Source organism: Macrobrachium nipponense, chromosome 20 (genome assembly GCF_015104395.2).
Source record: "Macrobrachium nipponense isolate FS-2020 chromosome 20, ASM1510439v2, whole genome shotgun sequence".
Lineage (NCBI taxonomy): Eukaryota > Metazoa > Arthropoda > Malacostraca > Decapoda > Palaemonidae > Macrobrachium > Macrobrachium nipponense.
In genome coordinates this window covers 84,180,525-84,198,525 of record NC_061089.1, presented here as the reverse complement: position 1 = coordinate 84,198,525, position 18,001 = coordinate 84,180,525, and the positions used below count along the sequence as shown (strand labels likewise).

Here is an 18,001-nt window from a genome sequence, read left to right as displayed (position 1 = left end):
GAAGTATTCGCGGACTTGTTTACTTCATTAGCATTATGGTACACAAAATCTATTGCATTTTATTATTTCAATTACCTTTTGAAATGACTCGAAAAACATGTTAAATTCTGTGTCATGTAGGAGTTAGTCTATTTATATTACTAGTGGGGTTTAGGCTCATGAGATGATTGATTTTTGGCCATTGACTAGGCTCATAAGATTTTTGGTTTATGGCTAGTCTCATAAAGGTACTGGTGTAATTAATTTAGTTGTTTTTTGATGTGGTCTCTGGGTTGCTGCGGTTTTTATCCTTGGGTATTCACGTTTCTGGTGTGGATGTCTGTTGGGCTCTTAGATTTGCAAGTTGGCAAGGATGCTGGTATGGATTTTGCTTTGCATATCAACTTCAGATAGCTGATGTTTTTTCTTAGGCATGCAGATTTGTGGTGGTCACTTGGTATAATATTAAGGCTGCTTGAGTCATTCTTGACTAGCTTCTAACCAGTGCTGAACTTTTGTTTTTGGCTAGCCTTTCATGGTGTCAGGTGATATTATCGTTAAGCTCTTAAGGTAGCTGGCTCTTAAAATTTAGTTTGCGCCGCTCTCTAAGACTGCTTATGTCTTTAAAAGCCACGCCCTTTTGATTTTTAACTAGGCTCTTAAAGTTGTTCCCGTAGTTTTTGGCAAATCTCCTAAGGGTGAGGTTGGTCTTTGGCAAGTCTTGAGATTAGTGGTATGATCTTGAGCTGTGTTTTCTAAGCTGCTATTGCTTCTGGTGTGGCTTCAATAGATAAAAAATTGCTGGTGTAAATCTAGCTGGGCTCTTGTGGTTAATGGCCTATACTTGGAGGTATATTCAAAAGAATTTTTTAAATTTTCATAAATTTCAATATTAATAAATTCAATTTATCAATAAATTCGAATGTATAAATTTACATTTTCAGTAGAGAATATAGGTATTTAAGACTTATTCAAAAATTTGAATGTTCATAAATTTGAATTAAATTATTAGTCGAGAATAGGGGTATTTACGATTTGTTCATAAATTTGAATGGATGTTAAATTTGAATTTATTAAGAAATTCGAATATTAATAAATTAAAATTTTCAGTAGAGAATAGAGGTAATTTAAGATTTGTTCATAGTTGAATGCATTCATAAATTTGAATGTTTTCATAATTTTAATTTACAGTAAAAGCTACTTAGTGATATCAAAATTCAGAATTTTGAATGATTAGATTTAATATTTTCTATTGAAAATTTAGTGTAATAATAAATTAAAGTGTTAATTTTTTCTTAAAAGAATATTAGCAAAAAAACTGTTTGAATGTATTAAATAAATTTTATTCAGTAAACTTTTAGTTTTCCTAAACCAGTAGTTTACAAATTTGAATGTTAAGAATTTTCAAATTTGAAAGTATAAAACTTGTTACTAAATTTTACTAATTTGATTGTACAAATATTTTTAGATAGTTTTTTTTCATAAATTTGCATTATTTTTTATTTCGGAAAATACGTGGGGATATTTTAAGTTTTTTTATTTTAAGTTTAAGTTGATAAATTAATCTAATTTAACTTTCCAGTATAAAAATACTGATGTATTAATGATGAAAATTTTTTTTTATGTAACTTAAAAAAAATTCAGTAGAAAAATACTTGGAAATATTCATCTACCGTATTAAATGCTTCCTATTCATCTACCGTATTAAATGCTTCCAAGTATTTAATTTTCTCAAATTTTAGCATTCAAATTTGAAAGCATCAAATTTGAATAAAATAAAAATTTCAAGTAGGTACTTTTAAAACTTTATTCATAAATTTGATATCTGAGATCTTTACATTAAGATGGTAAATAAATTTGAATAATTGTTATAACATTTTCATTTTACATTAACTTTTGAATAATTCTATACAGGAATAAAATTTTAATTCAAATATTTTTGTATTTTCATGAATACCTATTCCAGTTTCTCTTAAACCTCGAAAAACATGCTTGAGTGGGATTTGTAAATTTATTAATTTTAAAATTATGCACGAAATTTAAATCAATTAAGCAATTTGAATACTCGTACAAAAATTGAAATAAAATGATATCCAAAAATTGAAATAAAATAAAGAGTATAAACTTGATATATTAATATCAATTTATTCACAAACAAATTTATTCATATATATATCCGAATATTCCCGAAGGGCAATCAATTTATTCACAAACAAATTTATTCATATATATATATCCGAATATTCCCGAAGGGCATTTATAAAAAAGTTATCCATGAATATGTATTTATAATTATTAGTTTGAAAATATACCGAAATATAAATTTTTAATTCATAAATCACGCATGGGAAGTTATTCAATTTTCAAATAAAAATATGAATTTAAATTTGTATTTTAAATTCTCGAATTGGAAACCATCCTTTCATAATGGAGTTTATATCCATAAATTTTCAGATTGCAAATGTCTTATATAAAATATAATATTGCACTGACTTGTATTTAGGAATATCACTGAATTGATTGGTTTGAAAATTTCTGGATTTGATTGGAATATTTGGATACTGAATGGAAATTTTAATAGCATATATAAATATACTGACTTTATATACAATTTAGATTTGAATAAATATTTAAGCTGCCAATGAATTTGACGAAAGAAAATTTCCTTAAGAGTCCCAAGCCAGGCAGAGTAAATTTTTTATGGCAAGGGCCTTCTTGGTTGAAAGATTATAGCCATGAGAATAAGAGCACCACAAATTAAGAAGTTTTGTAAAACTACCATATCTTGGGGAAATCTTCTGGCGTGGATAACTCGGATTTTACAGTTTCATACTAAGGATGATCCGACGAATATGTGCATGCCATATCTTGAATTCGCAACTCTTTCAGTTCCATCAGCCCATTGCATTCTAGTTAGTGAGCGTAGGGCTATGGTACTACTTAGCCCATGTTCTCAGGGTTACAACAGGCGCTGCAGTCCTCCAGTAAATCTGCCGAAAAAAACACTTTAGAAGATTTCCACCAAAGCGCCTGCTGGGCAGTGTCCGGCTTGACAGGATTTGATTGAATTTAGAGTGAACAGATTTGGAAAAAAAATTACATACCGAAATTCGCTTGGACATTCATATCAAAGTGGTAAAAAAACTCCAAAATCATTCACCGGAGTGTTTCCCCACACAGTGAACACAATGGTATCGAACAATCGGCAAATATGAAAAACAAATTCAATGCCCTTTGAGGTGTACTTACAGTGAAAAATATTAAGCCATGCTTGACACTTGTTGCAACAACATTGTATATCCTTTTCAAAAGCTTCTTCACCTACTTCATACAGCAAAACAAATTTTTAGCCGATTAGAGGTCAGAAGTGATGACTTTACTTTCCCCAAAATCAGTAGCCAGAATAATTTGACCTCTCTCATATAGAAAATCTCGGTATTGAAACTGGCTTCCTTATAAGATTGGTTAATTGGTATAAGATAAGCCTAAATTACAATATTAACAATACAAAATTTGTCTCAATGAGGAGCGCACGAGCATAAAATAAGTCATTTACTCAAAAAAAAACATTATGCTTTATAATGGATCATTAAAATTTGCATTGCTTATTGATTTCTAGATACTTTCAAATCTATTTCATAGTACACTGATCATTTGGTGGGGTTCAGTATTACACTACCACCACCTCGAAAAGTACGGTGCAATCTAAAATAATTCAGTCTCAAACTTTAAAACTAAAATTTCATGGCACAAATGTTTAAAGATATTACTAGGACTTAATTATTTATTTTACCTGACCTTGCGTTATAATGGCTTGACATGATAGGTTGCTTTGAAGATTATAATCAACTATACAATGATTTTAGTATTACACTGCCCCATCTCCAGAATCCACTCAAGACTGCATTTAATTACACTGCCCCATCTTCAGAATCCACTCAGACTGCATTTAAACCTCCTATTGCCATGCCCCGTATCTTAGGCTTGATATTTTAGTATCAAAAGCAATCGATACAGACCTGTAAATGCATCATTATAGAAAATTGGCATTACAGCATATAATACTAAATTAGAATTACAAATTGCAATATTAAATCAAAATTATAAATAAGTCGAAGTTTTTAAATACTTTTTAAGAAAGATTGTAGTTAAAAACTAAGTAGCCTGTGAATAACCACGGGACACATTTTCACGAAAAAAGAACTAATTAAAACTGCATTTTTGTTAATGTGATTTCGGGAACATTATGGGCTATTTATCACGTTTTGGCCAAGAGTGATAAAAATAAAGTTTTACTAGAACTAGCAACGCTATAGGAGGATCCTTGTGGAAACAAGGTTTTTGGGTGGGAGGGCGGGCGGTGGGGGAACCCGGACATAAAGGTATACAACGTCCACAACTTTCGTTATCCCCGATTTAGTGACACCACTGTACATACAAGAGGCTGACCTGCCACTCGGCATACAAAAGGTTAAAACATTCGGGTAGTCTACCCTAATGTACCCAAAGACACCGCTAGCCTAGGCGACTACTGACCTATTATTGTAACTTGAACGGGTGGACTACCTAGGCTTCTCCTTAACGTCGAAGTTCCAAATCATTATTGTTCCTTAAACAATGGCATTAAGCTCACAGAAAAAAAAAAGCTGAAAAAAAGCGCACTAAAAAAAAAAACCTAGAGCTTACCTTACTCAAAATCACTGTTGTCCAAAGACCATGAGGGTACCAGTCTCACCACATGTAGATCCAGTGCTCTGGTTGATTCCATCTTGGAGGAATCTTCTGCTTCTGATGTTGAATAGGTACACAAACAGCCACTGAATTCATCTGTAATTATGGAGAAATTACAGTAAAATTGAAATGTAAAAGCAGGCATAGGAATTAAAATCGTCCACACACACATTTTGAGTTAAATGTATTTAATCCATGGCTTTAGGGAATGACTTGGGACGACCTGGTATGTGGTTGGTTGGAATTAATATTTATGCGATTAGATCGGGGTGACGTACGGCGGCAGTCTTAGGAAGTGAGGTTTTGAGAGGAGCGCCGCACTACAGCCATCTCAAGAACTATGGGAGAGCAGTGCTGCGTGCCACTGTTCAACTGGGTACGTCTTTGGAAAAAGTTAAGTTCAGCAGGAAAAAAAAATGGCAGATGATGGCAAATTGATGTCAACTGGTCAGATAAGTACTTTGCAGGGAGATTTTGGAATGCTGAACATCTTTTACTCTGTGCAATTTGTCATTTGGTGCTATTTTAAATGAGCTGTAGGCATTTTCAAGTACCTTAATCTCAAATTCTTAAACTCCAATAAAGACGTTACAGAAACTGACACAAATTGTAGAGGGTGTATGAAGCATAGCACTAAAGTTGACAATAACACTGAAGCATATTAACTAAAACAGTCAAGAGGTAATAATAGGAATTTCCTTTTTCTTCAGATTCTATGAGCGGGTTTATACCTCCTTAGGGTCTAAATTTTTTCGTTCCTCACTTGGTTTTAGTGTGCATAAGACAATCGCAAGAAGGTGGCAAAAACCATAAAATAACTGCCATTGTCGTCAGCAAAGTTTACTAATTTATAAATCGACTGACTGAAAGCGTTCAAATATTGAATTTTGATACAACGAGGCTACTGAATTTTTCTTGATTAAAATTTTCATTTATGAATATAAAATTCAAATTACTGAGTATGGACAAACTATTTGCTCTAAATCGCTGGAACCTTCTTAGATATAAAACTCGGAAGCCGTTAAGACCACACTCATTTAAGGAGTGGGAGTCTGAAGCATCATTTAGAACCTAAACACCTCTGTAATCAACTTCACTGAAAATACGTCAAGGAGACTGGATGCACGCTAGGCTGATGGGTTTTGTCACTAATTAGTACCTTAACCTTTATATGAATGATAAAAGTTTAATATAATAACCTAACTGTATGAAATCTATCCTGGTTAGAGCCTCACATCCTAAGGTAGTATGGTTTAAGGAAAATGTCAGAAGCTGTCGCACAAATACTGGCAAACCTATAGATTAACAAGTAGATTGATTTAAGTCTGGCATCCACATAAAAAGGAAAGGTCAGGCATCCTTATTGACATTAAGATCCTCCCCGCAAATACTATTTTGTTTGGAGGAAATTGTTACAGATTTGACAAAAAAAAACATTGATTTACACATTAAATCTTTTTTGGTATAATTACTATCAGTGGTGTTGGAGCAGCTTACTAGTATTAGTTTTCTTCCACCTGAAAGCATAAATTTGAAAGCTTAACATTTAGGATATAAGGAATAGATAAAAATTATGGCTTTCAGCTACTTAATTAATGTACATAAAGTAGTTGCAAAAATATTTACATGCACGAAAACAATACGACTATCTCAAGTTTTATAGAACTATCTACGGAAACAACTATCAAGTTTTATAAAATTATAAACCTGGCATTGTACCCTGAACTTTAAACAAACAAAAGTTGATCAAACTGAAAAATATTTTTGAAACAATGGTGTTCACACAGACGAGGTTAATACTCGTTACCTCTTTGATAAGGCAAAGTCTTTCTAAACAAAATGACAAATGCACTTCAAAAGAGTTCCGAGTTGAACTTGCTTTTCTTAAACTTGCATTTTTAAAGACTGATTAAATAACATAATCCAACCTAGTTATTTTGCTTTTACATGGAAAAATTAATGAAATATACAAGGTCTCAGAATCGGTATAATTCACAGCAGTCTACTCCCCACTGGTAATTGATGCTTCAGTATGGCATATAATAAAGCCACAACAATTACTTGCCAAAGCCTTTATCTTCACTCAAGTATCGCCACAATATACACATGTAGCTATAAAGATAATTTTTTAGTTAGTCCATACTTACGCAATACTTATTGATTTCTAAATACTTTCCAATATATTTCAAAGTACATTAATCAGTTGGTGGGGTTCATTATCACTTCTAGGCCCTACAAAAGTATGGTGCATCTAAATTTAGAATTAAACTTTAAAACAAAAAATTTAAGGTACTAATGTTTGGAAATAATTTACTTAACCTGATTTCCTGTTAGAATGTCCTGGCATGATAGGTTACTTTGAAGATTATTTTACAACTAAATAATTATAGTAATACACAGCCCCATCTTCAGAATCTACTAAAACTGTATTTAAATTAAACCTTGTTTTGCCATGTCCAGTATCTTTGGGTTGATATTGTCGGAAGCAATCTATGCACGCCTGTAAATGCATAAATGAAATTTTTCATTAGTAAAGTACATTGCAATGCTAAATTAAAATTATAAATTGCGATGGTAAATTGAAATAATTACTTTCAAGAATGATTGTAATTATCTAGGAACCTGTGGATAATCACCGGACAAATTTCAAAAAACAAAAAAAAAATTAAAACTGCATTTGTTAATGTGATTTAGGTAACATAAGTGCTATTATCACGTTCTTGCCAAGGCATAAAATAAAAAGTAAAGGAGAATTAAAACGGTAAAGGGGGACCCTTGGGTGGGGAACGGGTGTTTGGGTGTAGGACCAGGACATTAAGGCATATATACGTTCACAAACTTTAGTAATTCCCGATTTAGTGACACCACTGTCCATACAAAAGCTACAGCTTTCGATGTCTACTAAAATGTACTTTAAGGACACCGCTACCCTAGCTACTACCGACCTATATTATTCTGGTGCGCTCCAGATGATTTGTCAACGGGTGCATGACCACAATGTGACAAAAACATTTTACCCTATTATGAGGGCGAAGCCCCCAAAAAAAAAAACCAAAAACATTACCACCTGACCTAGCCTATCTGGTTAAACTTCGTATAACCAAGGCTAATGGAGGGAAGTCCGCCTAAGGCGGCCGACCCAAGACCACAATAAACTAAACACCTAAATAAGAATAATAAACTAAAAATAAAAAATAAAAAGAAATAAAATTAAAAAGTCCAAACTAACATATTATTTCCTAAATGATAGGAAGAGAGCTACTCTCTGTACCATATAGTGTCTTCTGCGACATATGGGCCCAAAGAGCAACAGTTCTCGTATGTAGTCCTCACCTCCCGAGGTAGTGAGAGGCAAACACTGAATTACTACGCCAAAATGTGGCATTCAAGATGTCATTAAGTGCCATGTTCTTTTGGAAGGCTACCGACGTAGAAATAGCCCTCACTTCATGCACATTCACCTTCAACATTTTCATATCACTTTCTTGACAGGATGAATGCGCTTCCTTGATGGTGTCCCTCAAGAAAAAAGCCAAAGCATTCTTCGACATTGGTAAAAGTTTGGCTTCCTTACCGAACACCACAAGTTATCCGAAAGACCTCTACAATCCTTAGTCTTCTTTAGGTAGAATTTTAGAGCCCTGACAGGGCACAGAACTCTCTCTGGCTCACGCCCAATGATTTCGGCCATCCCTTTAATTTCTTCGAAAGGTCCTAGGCCAAGGGTTGGACGGATTTTCATTTTTTGCCAGGAACGTTGGGCTCAAGGAACAAACCGCGTTATAACCTTTAAAGCCCACGTATTTGCTAATCGCTTGTACCTCGCTGACTCTCTTTCGCCGTCGCCAGAGCAGTCAGGAAGATAGCTTTTCTAGTAACATCCTTCAGGGAAGCTGTATGCATAGGTTCGAATGGACTGGACATGAGGAACTTCAGAACTACATCCAAGTTTCCAAGACGGCAACCTGGGTTGTTGAACCTTCGTTGTTTCAAAAGATCTCAAGAGATCGTGAAGGTCTCTGTTGTCCGCCAAATCCAGGCCTCTGTGCCTAAAGACAACTGAAAGCACACTCCTATACCCCTTGATTGTGTAGAGACTGCAAGTTTTTGATCCCTTCTCAGATACAAAAGGAAGTCAGCAATCTGGCTCACAGAGGTCGTGGTGGAGGAAATGCCGTTATTCTTGCACCAAACTCCTGAAGACTGCCCACTTCGATTGGTACACTGCATTGGATGAAGCTCTTCTTGCACTGGCGATAGCTTTCGCCACTGACCTAGAAAAGCCTCTCGCTCTGGCCAACTTTTGGATAGTCTGAATGCAGTCAGACTCAGAGCGGAGAGATTTCTGTGGTACCTCTCGAAGTGGGGCTGTCTGAGTAGATCTGTCCTTACTGGAAGCGTCCTCGGGAAGTCTACTACGAAGGCCATGACCTCTGTGAACCAGTCTCTCGCCGGCCAGAACGGGGCGATCAAAGTCATTCTCGTCCCTTCCGACGCCGCAAACTTCCTCATGACTTCCCCTAGGATCTTGAACGGGGGAAAGGCGTACAGGTCCATCCCCGTCCAGTCCCAGAGAAGTGCGTCTATCGCCACTGCCGCTGGGTCTAGTACTGGGGAAGCAGATACAGTGGAAGCCTCTTCGTTCTGGACGTCGCAAAGATGTCCACTAGCGGACGTCCCCCATAACCCCCACAGCTCTTGGCATACCTCCTGATGCAGAGTCCACTCGGTTGGCAGAAGTTGACCTCGTCTGCTGAGGAGATCTGCCCGGACGTTCTCTACTCCTGCTACAAACCTTGTAAGGATCGTGACGTCCAGTGCCCTTGCCCACAGCAAGATCTCCTTTGCCAGTGCAAAAAGGGACCGAGACTGTGTTCCTCCCTGCTTCTTTCAAGTACGCCAGAGCTGTGGTTGTTGTCCGAGTTGACTTGGACTATTCGATGAGAGACTTTTTCTTGGAAAAACTGGAGAGCTAAAAAGATGGCTGCCAATTTCCTTTATGGTTTATGTGCCAGGACACCTGTTCCCCTCTCGCCAGGTGCCTGACACTTCTTCCCCCCCTAATGTTGCTGGGCCCCACCCCACCCCGTGGTGGACGCGTCGGAGAACAACACTAGTCGGGGCTCTGAAGCTTGAGAGACACGCCCTCCGACAACTTTACTGGATCTAGCCACCATTGTAAGTGATGTTTTACCTCTCTTGAAATTTTTAAGCTCATATCCAGATTCTTGCTTTCTTTCCAATTTTCCTTGAGAAAAAATTGTAGCGGTCTGAGGTGCAGTCTCCCCAAGGAAACAAACTTCTCCAGCGAGGAAATGGTCCCCAGCAGGCTCATCCATTCCCTCACCGAGCACGAATCTTTTCCTTAGGAAGGCTGTCACTTTGTCTAAACATTGCTGCTGACGTCCCTGGGACGGAAAAGCTCGAAAAGCCACTGAAATCCATCTGAATCCCCAGATACAAGATGGATTTGGGTTGGATCAGATGTGACTTTTCGAAATTCACCAGTAGTCCCAGGGACTTCACCAACGATAAAGTTGTTTGAAGATCCTTCAGACACCGCGTTTGAGTGGAGGCACGAATGAGCCAGTCGTCCAGGTACATAGAGAGACTGATATTTGCAAGATGAAGCCACCTCGCCACGTTCTTCATTAAAAGTCGTGAAGATCATAGGGGCAGTGCTCAATCCGAAGCAAAGCGCCCTGAATTGATAAACTGTCCCTTTTAGGACAAACCGAAGATACTTCATCGACTGTGGATGGATGGGGACGTGGAAATACGCGTCTTGAAGGTCTAATGAAACCATCCAATCGTTTGGTCTTAAGGTCCCAAGAACTGACTGAGGTGTCTCCATCTTGAATTTCTGCTTCTGTACGAACCGATTCAGACTGCTCACATCTAAGACTGGTCGCCAACCTCCTGACTGTTTCGGCACCAGGAATATCCTGTTGTAGAAGCCTGGAGATTCCAGGTCTTACGACCTGTTCCACCGCTCTCTTTTCCAACATCTGCTCGAGCAGATCGAAAAGTATTTGTTGCTTCTCCTGATGGTAAATAGGGGATAAATCCTTGGGTGTCGTGCACAGTGGGGGAGGTTTCAAGAAAGGAATCTTGTACCCCCGCTTGATGACGTTGAGCGACCAGCTGTCCGCCTTCCTTTCTATCCAAGCTTTTGAGAATAGTCGAAGCCTGGCTCCTACTGGTGGCTGAAGGATATCTGGTTCATTTCTTTCCTCTGATCTTAGCCGAGACTCTGCCTCTGGAACGTACTACTCCTCGAGAAGATGTTCTCGAGGAAACTCGACCTCGAAAGGGCTTCTGCTTCTTGAACGGTTGCGCCCCGTGCCGACGTAGAAGAAACAACCGTACGCTTTGCCGACTGAGCTAGGAGGTCTTGGGTAGCCTTCTCTTGTAGACTGACAGCCAGATCTTTGACCATAGCCTGAGGAAAAAGATGGCTCGAAAGAGGCGCATACAACAATTCTGCCTTTTGCCTTTTGAGAGAGAGACCGCCTTTGCAGTAAAACCACAATAGGCCGCCCTCTCTTCTTCAAAATCGAAGTGCAGAAATGCGAAGCCAACTCCTCCGAACCATCCCTGACGGCCTTGTCCATGCACGCAAGCACGCTGGACAGCTCCTCGAGGCTAAGCGATCAGGACTACGCGACCGGTTATCCAAGACCCCTAAACACCAATCCAAAAAGTTGAAAAACTTCTATCGTACGGAGAGTCCCTTCATATGATGGTCCATCTCAGAAAGGGTCCAGGGCACTTTCGTCGTCGACAAAAGGGATCTCTTCGGTGCATCTACCAAGGTAGCGAAGTCACCTTGGGACGATGAGGGGGCTCTAAAACCTATCTCCTCCCCTGTCTCATACCAAAGACCTGCCTTCCCTGTCAGTCTTGAAGGGGCCCGGGGTAGGGCGAAAGCGTTCTTGTTTCGGGCTTTTCTTGACTCCATCCAATTCTGCATTTTCTTAAAAGCCCTTTTTGTTGATAATGAAGTAGCCATCTTCAACAATCCTGGAGTCTTGATAGCCTTAGACGATAGCAATTGTGAAGGAGGCGACTGCGGGGCTTCAGGTTTAAATTCTCTTCAAAGGAGGTTCGAAGCAATTGAACCAAAACCTGTAATCTGAAGATATTGCTGATAGTTGTTCTTCAGTTAATTCCTCCGACAAGTTTTCTTCTTCAGATTCATTACTGTCCTCCGAATCTCGGCGAATGTCTGAAGAAACATTACGTCGTGCGTCCAGCTGCGCGCCATGCCTGGCGTCAACGCCGAGCGTCCCAGCCGAGAAATCCTGCCGAGCGTCACGCTTGGCATCCCAGCCGAGCGTCCCGCCCGGCGTCGAGCCGAGCGCCCAGTCGAACGTTCAGGCCTGGCGTCAAGTCTCGCTGCGCCTTAACGTCGTGCTCTGCAGACCCTCGTGCACGAAATCTGGAAGGCGAGGTAACAGGAGAAAAAGCGAGGCGATGAGAAGGAGACTGCCTGGATCTCTTGACTGGCAGTTTATCATCCTTCCTCCTGTGACGTGAATTATCCTCTTTCTCTGCAACTAATAAGGCAATTGATGTTGCAAATTCTCAATCTTCTTCGATTTAGGGCTGATCCTGTGAGAAGACGAGGGGCGAGGGGAAGGGGAAGCCCTCCTCCTTCTCACATGGACCGCCACAGGTATATCCTTAGCGCAACCAGGGCGCTCAAAAGCATTGTCGTCAAAAGACATCCTCTCCGGCGACGATCGCAACACAGAAGAAGAGAAAGACGTGAAGCGTCTTTCTCCCTTAGACCAAAGGTGCCGGTCGCCTGTGCAACATCTTGCACCTTTGCCTCTTTTTCGGTGAGAGTCTTCGAATTGTTCTGGAGACGACCGCAAAACAGAAGGGGCTAAGGGATGTGCAGCGTCCTCCTCTGAGGAAATCAAAGGCGGCGGCCGCTGTGCGACATCATCGTCTTTGTCCTCTTCAAAGGGCGCAATTGCTTCCGAAAGCTCCAACCGCTGCGCGGGGAGGACGATTCTGATGACGACTCTTTCACGATCGTTTACGAACTTTGGAAGCCTGGGAAACGCCCCCAGGTCTTGCCGAAGGAACGTCAGATCGTTTGTGCCGACCCCCCTTCCGCAACACTCGGAGCATTATCACTACACACCACTGCACTATTAACACCTTCTAATGCTTGCACTTTTGATTCCAGGCTACGCAAAGATTCAAGAATCATTGATAGGGTATTACCCTCCACAGACACTAATGTAGGGCCCGAAGGCATCACAGGTTTAGGAGGGATAAATTCCACTGGATGTGTAACTGGCGTTACACTCCTTCTACCCTATCTCTTTCTATTTTAGACACATATGATTCATACGCCTTCCACGCAGAATCAGACATACTCTCACATTCATTTGCAGCGATCATCAGACACACAAACATGTTTCCGACAATTAGCGCACACTGTATGAGGGTCTACCGAAGATTTCGGTAGCCTCACCTTGCATTCTTCCACACCACATACTCTGGCGCTAGTCCCGAACTAGGATCCAGACATCTCAAGTTAAAGGAAAAATCAAGCCAAATTCAAAATCAATCCACAATTAGCGTATGCCTAACCACCGATCCAAATCAAATAACCAAAAAATCAATCGGGATACTCAAGTGACCAAAACAGTTCCAAAATCCAATGACGGAGGTGCAGAAAACACTTGTTGGCTGCACCGGCGACAGAAAATATCTGACAGAAAATGGGAATGGTTCCTGACGCCCGCCTCCCAGCGGCGGGAATGGGTACTACCACCTGGCCGACCACTGCGTGGTGCCGGGAGTTTTGAAATTCTGTCGGACTTCGGAGAATACAGCTATATATATACTGGCAGGTAAGGTTCATGAACAAATTATAAATTGCGATGGTAAATTGAAATAATTACTTTCAAGAATGATTGTAATTATCTAGGAACCTGTGGATAATCACCGGACAAATTTCCAAAAAAAAATTTAAAACTGCATTTGTTAATGTGATTTAGGTAACATAAGTGCTATTTATCACGTTCTTGCCAAGGCATAAAATAAAAAGTAAGAACTAAAAACTGTAAAGGGGGACCCTTGTGGGAAACGGGTGTTTGGGTGTAGGACCAGGACATTAAGGCATATAACGTTCACAACTTTAGTAATTCCCGATTTAGTGACACCACTGTCCATACAAAAGGCTACAGCTTTCGGATGTCTACTAAAATGTACTTAACACCGCTACCCTAGGCTACTACCGACCTATATTATTCTAACTCGAACTGGGGTAGCCTTCCGCATGACGTCGAAGTTCCAAATCGTCGTCGTTCTTTATGGAATGCCATTAAGCTCACAGGTATAGTTCTTACCCTATTCGAAATTGGTGCCGTCCGATGACCTTGAGGGTACCAGTAGATTGGTTGCCCAGTGCTCTGGTTGATTCCATCTTGGAGTTATCTTCAGTTTCCGATGTTTAATAGGTACACAACCGGAAATTCGCAATAGTCTCCCAAATAAACTTCCTTCGTACAGGTCCTTTGTGAATTCATCTGTAATTACTGAGAGATTAAGTAAAATTGAAATGTAAGAGAGTATAGAAATTAAAATCATCCGTGAACACATTTTTGGGGGAAAATATTTTTAATCCATGGCTTTAGGGAATGACTTGGATCAACCTGGTATAAGACTGGCCGGAATTAATATTTCCGCAATTAAGTCGGGGCGATATACAGCAGTAGCCCTAGGAACCGAGGGTTGAGATGAGCTCCATACTACGGCCATCTTAAAAACTAAAGAGTAGTGCAGGGTGGCTCCGTTCACGTCAACTATTTACGTACTTAGAAAAAGTTACATTCTGCAGAAAATAATGACGAGATGGCAAATAGATGTTAACAGGTCAGTCAAGTTACTTTTCGGATAGATTTCAGCACTCTAAACAGCTTTCATTCTACGCAGTTTGTCATTTATTTTTAATGAGTTTTAGGCATTTTCTAGTACCTTGCGTCACAAATTCTTAATGATAAAAAGTTACAGAAACTAACACTGAAATTGTAGAGGGTGCATGTTAATAAATAACTCTTAACTTTTGACAGTGCAACACTTAAGTATAATATTAAGTAAAACAGTCTTTAGAGGTATTAATTTCCTTTTTCTTTAGATTCGATGAGTGGGTTTACCTCCTCTGGGTCTAGATGTTTTCATTCCTTGTTTGGTTGTCGAGTGTCTGGACAACCACAAGATGGTTGCAAAAGCCATAAAATTGTCGTCAGTAAGGTTTAGTAATTTAAAGAAAAGTAGAAATATAGGTAAAGCTCTATAATAACTCCGTGTCAGGTATTTTGTTGGATTTTACAGTTTATTTTTCGGGAGAAGACTGTAGTGGCTGTCGTATTCGTGGGAAAGTTTCTTGCAGTTCGTGCAGTTATTCTAGAATTAGCATATTTAGCTTTGCTCCCCAGCCACCTAAGATTTGGTTTTAAGAAAATAATAGGGTTGGGACCCTAAAAAACATCACATCTAATCCAGCCTAGATTCCATTTTTTCGTGGCCAAGGGTGGCGAGGATGTGTGGTGTTGGTCTGCCTTCACTTAACCTACGGTACTACAAACATAAATGAAGTTTGTGAAATAATCTAACCTCTCTTAGGGTACCAGTTGCTAACCTGGCAAATGGGGAGTGAACACTACCCAACTGGACTTATCACTACGCAACCATGGGGAAGCTAACTTTGAAATTTTAAAATAAATTTAACTATTAGAATTAGAAATAAAATTATCGTGGCAATGAGCATCACTATTTTCTCTTGACTGAGAAGGGTCAAGCCAACTTACACCATAATGGTGTAAGATGGCCCTTAGATTAAAAAAAAACATTCATATACAATTGGAAATGCTCCAATCTATTAAGAGGCCACTTAATCTAACCCACTAGTTTCTCACTTTTCCAAAGACATTCAATAACTAAAGTGTCTGGACTATAGGAATCCACAAAATCGTCTGGTGCTTTGAACCCAAAAACATCTGACTTTTAGACATAAACCATCATTCGTAAGAATGCTGTCAGGCCTAACATTTTTCAGCTAAGTGGACGATGGCAGCATCATGTTCAAGAGATAATGGACAATATTTGCACAGGACGTACAAAAACCATCTTCGATTCCTTTTCAATAAACCAAAACTTCTTAGAGGCCTTTCTCCGTCAAAGTTCGCTTACCAGCCCAATCAATAGGTTTTAGATCAGAAAAAGCATATTCACTCACCTCTGAATAAAAGATTGTCAGCTATAGTTTATGATGAAACATTGGGAATACAACAGTTTGATGATTTTGGAAACCCATTAGAATAAATTTCCACTCAAGAAGGTATATACCTTCAAGGGAAAGTACCTTTGAAACCACTTACTGTAACTGCATGTACATAACTTTGTATCTGGAATTTTCACCGAAATCTTAAAAATCTTCATGCGTATCTTTACAACCCAAATTATTATGCTTCGGATGATCAGATGAATTGGGCTGTACTGAAAAACCCTTGAGAATATTTGTCTGATGCATTGAAATTAAAATTTAATTTTTGTAAACAACCAAAATAGTCCAAGGAACAAAATTTGGATATCTGAACTAAGGAGGCACAAGTACCAAAAACCCAGTTTAATCTGCTAAACTTATTAACAAAAGAAACCAGCTATATTTCGGTAATATCCATGTACCTACATTACCAGGTAAAAATCAAGCCCTCACAATGCGGTAGTCAACCTGTCTCACAATGCTTGAGACAAACTTCGATCGCGAGCCCCACTGTCGAAAACTTTAGAAAAAAGTCCATTAGGGTAAAATCCTTCCGTGAAGGTAAATCTAAAGGAGAGCTCCGTCTCTTGTTTGCAGAAGAATATAGATTTTTCCAATGTATTTTTTATTGATTATGCTTAAACTGATCATTAATATTGGTGGCATCAAGCAATTACGCCCTTGTTCCCATCTAACTATCTTGTGGAACCCCAATGGGAACCGGGGTTTTTGGGTGGGGGGGCGGAGGCAGGAGAAAAGCGATTTCCAGGGCACTACCTAACCAAACAAACCACCTAACCTAACCTAGAGCGCCGTACTCCTACCTAGGCCTAGCGCCTGCGACCCCCCCTTATGGGCACTACCTTCCCTGCGCACTTCATGACAATTCCGAAAATTTTGAGCGGCCATTAGGCTAACTGAGAGAATACTCCAGCATATTTCACACGATAATCAAATATTTCACACGATAATCAAATTATATACAGGAAAAAGCTTACCTTACATAGGTTTTATCGCACCGAAAGGCTTTTTTGTTAAAGTCAAGAAGGCACTTTTCCTTACAAGTCGGGCAAATATTTTCACTCTTCATTAAACAGTGATTTTGGGTAAAAGTTACGAGCCTTTCTATAGGTCCATAATAATAGTTTGTGAAATCTCGATAATTCACGTAAATTTTCACACACTATGGGGAAACTTTCGTGGGGAAGAAAATCGGAGCGCGTAGACGGTCGTGCTAATTCACTCATGGCGTTAGTGCAAGTAACGCTTACTTGGAGAAAATAGGTGTATTTGCCGAAAAAATTTACGACTTGGTAACATTATATATTGTCATTGGCTGAAAACACTGTGCTTTTTGTTTCAGAGAATTGAAACGCTTATTTACGATAGGATATTGTCTATAATGATGTCACTTTTTGGGTAGTTTTTTTCGTGACGTCATTCAGAAGTTGTGGTTTCCACATGGCAATTCGAGACTGCGCAGCACACAAACGAACGAACAGGAGCTCATTAAAATAGGTGATACGGCAGACAACAACAACATGGACTCAGTTTTTTCTGTAGATATAAATATTCAAGTTGTGTTTTCTAGACCGATAGGACTTACCGCCACTAATTACCGTCTTCCTTGGAACATACTTAGTATCTTCTTTCAAGGTATAAACACATTCATACTAAAAATCGGCCGGAGTACTTAAGATTTACCATTTGCAGTTACTAGATACACACCTTTGAAACTCATTTAAATTATGACCAGTTAAAATTGTCACTATATTTTCTGTAACACTAACCACCAAGTATGGTAGACACAATCTTTGCCAAATCAAGAAAATGGGAAACCTACAATACACACCTTGTTAGAACTTAGCTCTTTAAAAGTGATTTGTCCAAACCGACTTTTTGGGAAAAGCTTGCTGTAGGTAGATTCATCTAAGGTCGTCCACAGTTAGATTATCAGGTAGCAGTACTTAAAATACAGTTTTAAGCCTTCAAATTTAAAATGCT

The 18,001-nt window shown here is 39.0% G+C and overlaps 1 long non-coding RNA gene across 1 annotated transcript in view; it reads right to left on the bottom strand.

Annotated features, from left to right (window-relative positions):
- Window positions 1–2,049: 2,049 nt before the first annotated feature.
- Window positions 2,050–18,001, bottom strand: part of LOC135221391 (uncharacterized) — a 16,208-nt gene continuing 256 nt past the window's right edge. Inside the window, exons 1-4 of the long non-coding RNA XR_010315924.1 lie at window positions 17,850–18,001; window positions 14,082–14,261; window positions 4,666–7,210; window positions 2,050–2,969 (exon numbers count right to left, since the gene is read on the bottom strand). The exon at window positions 17,850–18,001 is cut by the window's right edge and continues 256 nt beyond it. This is a non-coding gene — a long non-coding RNA (uncharacterized LOC135221391). The remainder of the gene's footprint in view (window positions 2,970–4,665; window positions 7,211–14,081; window positions 14,262–17,849) is intronic.